At 46.0% G+C, this 8349-nt stretch overlaps 1 pseudogene; it reads left to right on the forward strand.

Moving 5' to 3' along the window:
- Positions 1-4901: 4901 nt before the first annotated feature.
- LOC133776139 (zinc finger protein 84-like) lies at positions 4902-7129 on the forward strand (annotated as a pseudogene).
- The last annotated feature ends 1220 nt before the right edge of the window (positions 7130-8349 follow it).

Here is an 8349-nt window from a genome sequence, read left to right on the forward strand (position 1 = left end):
GCAACATACCCAGCTCCCAGACGCCTGGTCCCCAGGCAGCACCCACTGAAGACTAGGCCCTCCTTCCCCTAACTATTCCCACCATTGCAAGGGGTCCAAAAGCAGCTGTTGCTGGGGAACAAGGGAAAAAAGCAGAACGAGAGAGAAGGCGCCAACTGCACCCTCTTCCCCAAGGCAGGCTCCTCAGCCCCTGCTCGATGATCGGATGATCTGAGTTAGAACAAAGCTTATGGCTTTAACAATGGACTTCCTGACATCTCAGAGCGACCGGGATTACCTATGCATCTGCTTGAAGTCTCACCTGCAGTGAGAGTGGCAGCAGGGAACAGTCTAGTTTAAGGGGGGATTGTCTGATGATAAACTCTAACAGAAATCTGGAAAGATTGCTTAACGTGAACTACAGCCATTTCCAATACCTAAAGGCAACTGCAGGCCTTCAAGGTCTCCAGCGAGACCAGCGTGTCGTTTCTGCAGCTCTCCTTACCTGTAGTGCAGGAGGGCGCCTCACCGCAAAGTATCCCAGCCCCAGCCCCGTGACCAGCGAGGGCAACGGCCCGGCCGTACGGAAGTAGGCGGTAGCATCCCTTCCGGCCTTCGAGTTCGCCAGCACCATGGCGCTCGGTCGTCAGGTGGGGAGTCGTGCCCGCCCCCGCGTGAGGAAAGCCCGGCCAGCCGGTTTCGCAAGGCCTCCAACACCTGCCTAGTCTTGGCAGCCGACTGCGCCTGCGCCTCCTTCCGGGTTCCCGTCTTCCCTCCCCGCTCGGAGGCGCCAGAGCTGGAACTGCGCCTGCGCGGCCTCTCCTCCCAGAGGAGGCGGACGCCTGGGTGGTGGGAGCGCTGGCTCCAGGCGGTTGTCCCAACGCCATTGCCCCTACCGTGTGGTAGCCAAAGGAGAGCGTGATGACCGCGAACCAGAGCAGACTGCCCCTCTGGAAGTAGGCCGCGTTGCCTGCCGCCATCGCCATCGCTCAGCTCCTCTGGGCGGCGCGGCCGGCTGCGCTCCCAGTGCGGTGGACGCGGGGCCAGCAGGTGCGGACGTGGGCGGCTGCTCCGCCCAGCCCGCGGGGAGGGAGGAGGGCCCCGGGCTCGCCAAGTGCAGGTGGAGACCGGCCAGCCCCGTCTTGGCCTGGGCGTTATCTGCAGGGGACACCCTTTCCAGGCGTCCCTTTTTTGGGGTGAAGATAATTGTGTTGACTCGCGCTTTCTCTAACTCTGCTTTTCGAATACAGAAAACTTTTCTAAAGAAAGGTAAGTGGGGCCCAGTGCTGGGCACAGTGCGCTAAGCCCCCGCCTGCGGCCCCGGCAGCCCCATATAGGCATCCTTGAACTATGACCACTGGCCCATGATGGAGCTTTTTGATTGCTGTCAGTTTTGATTTGGCAGTATGTTCATCATAGATGTTCGTCTATAATTTCTTGTTGTGTTCTTGTCTGCCTTAAGTATCAGGGTAAGGCTGGCCTCCAGCAATGAGTTTAGTTTTATGTAAGGTATACAAATTTCATGTAGTTCATATATACAGGTTTAGGAGCATAGTGATGCTTCCCACCCACGCTCCCATCCTTCTTCCTCCTCCCTCTCCTAGTCCCAATTTAATTTTTACAAAGGTTTATTTTCAGTTTACTTTATACTCATTATCCCTACACTAAGTAAAGAGTTCAACAAACTGTAGAGACAAGGACTGCAAACCATCATTGCATCTCAGAGTGTCAATTTCACTTCTATAGATAACCTTTTAGGTACTCTTAGTTACCATAGGCAGAGTGACAGAGATGGGAGGAGGGAGAGAGAGAGAGATAGAGACAACCACTCCATCTTCTGGTTCATTTCCCAAATGCGCACAGCAGCTGGGGTTGGGCCAGCATCAGGCTGAAGCCACAGTCAGGAATACTCCATCTAAGTTTCCCATGTGGCTAAGAGGAACCCAAATACTTGGAACATCTGCTGCCTCCCAGGCGCATTCGCAGGAAACTGGGTTGGAAGCAGAGCAGCCAGGACTCGAACTCTGCTCTCCCAAACGTAAATTCACACGTAGTGCAGCAGTACAGGGGAGTACAGTAGCACCAGAGGAGTTGTGATGTCTGCAGAGCAGGATGGGTATGTGCTAAGACACAGCAAACACCCCACGCTCTCCCAGTGTCATCGGATGGGGCGAACAACATAAAGAAAGCATCGTGCATCAGGAGAATTAGGGTAGCTTTTGTTGCTAGAAGAAACAATGTGAAGTTAAATTTTGTTGCTAGAAGAAACAGTGAAATTGTCTGCAGATCAAAACTCTTCAGATTCCTAATGCCACTCATAAGCAGGGCTATCCCTGCCTTTCCAGACAAGAGGTTAATTACCCTGATTGGCAGGTGGGCACAGAGGTGTGGTGAGGTAGGGACATGAGGTCACACGAGGTGCAGTGGAAGCCTGATCTTCCAGCTCATCAATTTTATTTTTTGAAAGTCAAAGTTACCCAGAGAGGAGAGGCAGAGAGAGAGAGAGTTCGTTTGTTCTTCCATTGGTGGTTTCATTCCCTAAGTGGCCATAACTGTGCAAATCCGGAGCCAGGAGCCAGAAGCTCCTCCCCCACTCCAGTCTCCCACATGGATGCAGTGGCCCAAGGACTCAGGCCATCCTCCACTGCTTTCCCAGGCCATAGTAGAGAGCTGGATCGGAAGTGGAGCAGCCCGTTCCCAAACTGGCGCCCATATGGGTTGCCTACTGTCCCTACTGTCAAGGTGTTACTTCATTCCCCTCTTTGTGTTTTTACAATAATGAAATCCTTGATTTAGTCACATCATATGGATCAGGAAAGATATTTAGGGCAGAGAAATAGGTATGTAATAGGTAATAGTAATAGGCATGAGTTTTGTCTAATGAAATTTTGTAACTGGTTAAGAATGCAGGGGCCTACCATCAGCACAATCCCTTTAAGAGACTTTACCTGGCTGTGTAACACATCAATAGAAAATTGGCATTGGCTGATGTTGGCATCTGGGAAGTACTTAGCTCACCCAGAACCAAGGCTGCTGTGCTGAGGGCAGCAGTGCATGCCACTCAGGACCCAACTAGGAACAGAACAAACCTGGTGCCTCTTGGTGACAACTAGAATGGGAGGTGCTAAGAGCTGGTGTTTACTTTGGTGGACCCAGCCCCCCTGTTGCTAGTTTTGGTTACAGAATATCACAGTGGGGAGAGTTGGGGTCAGGTCTCAGAGTAAATCTTTTGTTGACAGCTTACAGCCTGTGTGTACAAGACATTTTGTTCAAGCCTGAGGGGCCCACAGACACTTAGCCCAACCAGACAGCCTCAGCCTCCCCCTCTTTTAATCCACACCCCACTATTGTAGGACCCGGATGTCAATCTCATCTTTGCTGCTTCCTGCTGATAGGGGGTCCTTGTCCTGGGGGCCCCTTTGCATGTGGAGTGGGGAACGGCAGTCATAACAGGGTTCCAGCAGGAGGTGTCCTCTCGAGGTGGATGCAGTGTCAGCTTGCAGAAACTGTTTTCATCCAAGGTTTCATGTGCAAGGCCATCTAGAGTTGTATTGCTTTACATCTGGAGAAAACAAATCTTACAAGCAGATTAAATACACAGGGTCTAAGACAAAGGGCAGAGTCATTATTAGAGGACCTATGAAATGTGCTGTCCAAACCAGGAGGCTTTTTTTAATTGAAAGGCACACAATGACAGGAGGGGCTTGATAATTACATGGGGAGCAGGATGACACGTCATAAAGGATGTGTGACCCTCCTTAGGGCAGGCACCCTTTTGACTCCCAGTTCCTAGCTGGCCTGGGAGCAGAGCTGGACTGAATAGGAGGTCAGTAAGGGAAGGCAGAATCTCTGAAAGGAAATCTGTAACTTTGCCTACAATGTTACTGACCCTAGGCTGTCCCCCTATGGTGGTGGTTACTTTGAAAGCTGATCAGAGTGAAGGGCTTTTTAGCTTAGAGCCAACAATGTCTGTGGCTCTGACTTAGGAGTCCTTCGACTCCAGGGCAGTTCTGTTTCTAGTGACTCAGCTCTTAGCTGGCAGAGCTGCTGGAGCTCTTTAGAGGCTGGCTTCTGTCGTGACTGCTCTCTGTCTGAAGCCCTGGCTTTGCACAATGAAAACCAATGCCATTTGGGGTGGAGTGGCCTGTTGGGTCTCCTTGATGGCAGATGGCTGTGTAAAGCTGTTATTAACTGGCCTATCTTTACATTGCTCCTGTTGTCCAGCTCACTCCTCTTTTTCCCTGTCCTTGCTAAAGTAGACCACAGAGGCTTTAGGATGTTAGTCAAGGGGTGCTCAATCCCATCATTAATCTTTGGTGGCCTGAGCTAGAAATGCGTTTTCACAGGCATGTATAAGATCAAACATGGGGGGCAGTGCCTGTCTGGGAGGCCACATGGGTCACGTGGCTGCAGGTTGGGAGTTGGCAATGGTGGGGTAGCGGCTGACTCTTCCAGGAACAGCGTGACAGTTGATGGTATGTGCTTCTCGCCGCAGCCGGTGCGGGGAGATCTTCAGGGGTCGTGAGGGTGGAATCCATAGAAAGAAGTGTTTCAGGCTGCGAGGCATGAGTGCCAGGATCCAGCCCACTGACTAGTTCCTGCGTTGCCCGCAGTGGGGTGCAGTGGGCACCCGAAGCCTTGGTTAGGATCTCCCCGAGCTTGGTGATGAGTGGAACTATGGGTTGATCATGGTGGTTGTTCCTTCTGAAGATAAATTCAGAGCTTTCCCAAGGAGTGGCATGCAGGAGACTACCAAGATCCTGATTCCCTTCAGATAAGCCTGCTCCTCTAAGATAAGAAAGGAGTTCCTGCACCCAGAAATTTGTTGTTAATGCAGATGACCTAGCCAAGACCTTACTCCAGAGCTTTGGAGCAGAGGCAGAAGAGACACAGAATAGAACAGAATCATCTCACATCGGCAACATAAAATGACCACTCAACAGGAGTCGTTTTCATTTGAAGATTTATCTGTGAGTTTTACCCAAAAGGAATGGGAGCTACTGGATCCCCATCAGAAGATGTTATACAAGGATGTCCTGTTGGAGAACTTTAGCAACCTAGTGTCACTGGGGTATGAGTTTATGAAACCAGATATCATCTTCAAGTTGGAGCAGGGAAAAGAGCCATGGATAGAAGATGGAGAAATGCCACTTTCAGACTCTGCAGAAGAAGGCTGGCAAGTGGATAGTCACGTGATGTGCTACAAGAATAATTACAAGACAAGTGTAAAAATATGAAAATAAGTTATGAATGTGATGCATTTGGAAAAAAATTTAATCTGAACATGAACTTTGTTCCTTTAAAGAAATCACACAATGAAAGCGACTTAGATGGGCTGATTTTAAAACATAATTTAGATTTGTTAATTCCAGAAACAGATTATGGAAGAATGCAATCAGATGACTTTACTGTGTTTGATAAATTGTTTCTCCATACCAAGCCTGAAGAAACTGATACATGGTTAAAACACTGTGAATTTGATAAATATGATAACTGTAGAAAAACACATATTGTCATATATCACAGAACTCGTTTAGGGGAGAAATTCTATGAATGCAGTGAATGTAGGAAACACTTCATTAAGAAATCAAGCCTCATTAAACATCAAAACAGACATATCAGAGAGATAGCCTATGCTGCGGTAAATGTGGCAAAACCTTTCTCCAGAAATAACAGTTTGTTACACATCACAGAACTCATACTGGAGAGAAACCTTATGACTGTAGCCAGTGTGGGAAGGGAAAGCCTTCTCCCAGAAGTCACAGCTCACATCCCATCAGAGGATGCATACAGGAGAGAAACCATATGAATGTGGCGAATGTGGAAAAGCCTTCTCCCGGAAGTCACATCTCATATCACATTGGAGGACACACACAAGAGAAAAACCCTATGGATGCAGTGAATGCGGGAGGGCCTTCAGTGGAAAGTCAAATCTCATTCATCATCAGAGAATTCATACAGGAGAGAAACCTTTTGAATGCAGGGTTTGTGGGAAAGCCTTTAGCAGGAAGTCACAACTGGTTACGCATCACAGGACTCACACTGGAACAAAACCCTATGGATGTAGTGATTGCAGAAAAGCCTTCTTTGAGAAGTCAGAGCTCAGTAGACATCAGACAATCCATACTGGAGAGAAACCGTATGAATGTAGTGAATGTAGGAAAGCATTTAGGGAGAGGTCAAGTCTTATTAATCATCAGAGAACCCATACAGGAGAGAAACCCCATGGATGCATCCAGTGTGGGAAAGCCTTCTCCCAAAAATCACATCTCATATCACATCAGATGACACACACAGGGGAGAAGCCATTTATATGCAGTAAATGTGGGAAAGCCTTCAGTAGGAAATCCCAGCTTGTTAGACATCAGAGAACTCATACAGGAGAAAAACCCTGTGAATGCAGTGAATGTGGGAAAGCTTTCAGTGAAAAATTAAGTCTCACTAACCATCAGAGGATTCGTACATGAGAAAAACCCTTTGTATGCAGTGTATGCGGGAAAGCTTTCTGTCAGAGGTCACATCTCATATCACATCAGAGGACACACACAGGAGAGAAACCCTATGAGTGCACTGAATGTGGGAAAGCCTTTGGTGAGAAGTCAAGTCCTGCAACACATCAGAGAACTCACACGGGAGAAAAACCATATGAATGCAGGGTTTGCGAAAAGGCCTTCTCCCAGAAATCACAGCTAAAGACTCAGCAGAGAATTCATATTGGAGAGAAACCCTATGAATGCTGTCTTTGTGGGAAAGCTTTCTTTGAGAAGTCAGAGCTAATGAGACATCAGAGAACTCATACAGGAGAAAAACCACTTGAATGCAGTGAATGTAGAAAAGCCTTTAGAGAGAAGTCAAGTCTCATTAATCACCAGCGAATACATACAGGAGAGAAACCCTTTGAAAGCAGTGAGTATGGCAAAGCCTTCTCTAGGCAGTCACACCTTATACCACATCAGAGGACACATACAGGTGAGAGACCTTATGGATGCAGTGAATGTAGGAAGGCCTTCTCTCAGAAATCACCGCCTGTTAGTCATCAAAGAATTCATACAGGAGAGAAGCCTTACCAATGCACTGAATGTGAAAAGCTTTCTCACAGAAGTCACAGCTCTTTAATCATCGGAGAACTCATGCAGCAAAGAAGTCCTGAGGATGCAATTTATATGAGTCTGATAGAGATCATACATGAAGTTATGTAAGGAATGCTTTCACCAGATAAGCATACTTCTATACCAGAATTCGTGCAGTGAAACACTGAACAAAGTGGCTCTCAGCCTTTGAAACCATTGTCCAGTCTTACACAGTACAAAATTATATCAAAGTGGGATAATTTGAATAATATCAGAAACTTCCAGATGTCAGATTTCACTAGCTATTATAAATATTCCCACAGCGATGAGAGGAAACTCCATAAATACAGCAAGCAAGGCAATATTTTCATCAAGAAATCATAGCTAATTACAAGAAAATGTTATTAGGAAATTTTAAGGAAATACTAAATGTGGGACAAACTTCAGCAAGTAAAGCCAACTATATTGTATAGTGGAGGATTCATATTGTTGATAAACCTTAAAAAGCTGCTGGTAACCTGTGTTCCTAGAAGTGGTGCTATAAAGAAACAGTGTATGCTTTTTCTAGACATGGGTACCAAAAATAGCCAGTTCCAATGGTTGACAGATATTCACTTTGAAATTTAAAAATACATGACTGAATTAAATAATTGAAACAGCTTAATAAGAAACATATTTGTATTTATGCCTGTGTCACATGTTTTTTGGTATTGCAGATGACAATTTAATGTAATTGAGAGCATGAAGTGCATATGTCATATGGTGCCTCTGATGGCTCTCATACCACTGATTTTCCTGTTTTTGTACTATAAAATTTGGAAACATATAATTTGGCTTATTGCTGAATAAATAGCTTAGGTAATATTTTTCCCTTATCTGTTGACACATATAAGAGACAATTTATTATTTAACTCTTCAATAACAGAAACTGACATTATGTAAGTCTTCTGCATCTTCAGAGTCTGAGAAAGTTTATAGAAAATTCTGTTTATAATTATGCAAGGGCAAGAAGCACAGAATAACAGTAGTGATATACTGTGTGAACAAAAGAAAAGTATAGCGGCTCATTACTCAGCACTCACATGACAGTAGTGCTGTACACAATCATTTTCTTTAGTGTGATGCCTCCTTTAGTCAAGTACATCTAAAGTGCTGTGTAGCCCAAGTACAACTTATATTTTAATTTACAATTGATGAGATATTGATGTTTTTTGCTGCTGCTACTTCTGGTGTTTCATAAAATATCTTAAATTAGAAACTGGATTAATAGTAATTGTTTAGAAGATGTAAAATATAAAGG

This window comes from Lepus europaeus, chromosome 17 (assembly GCF_033115175.1).
Source record: "Lepus europaeus isolate LE1 chromosome 17, mLepTim1.pri, whole genome shotgun sequence".
Classification (NCBI taxonomy): Eukaryota; Metazoa; Chordata; class Mammalia; order Lagomorpha; family Leporidae; genus Lepus; species Lepus europaeus.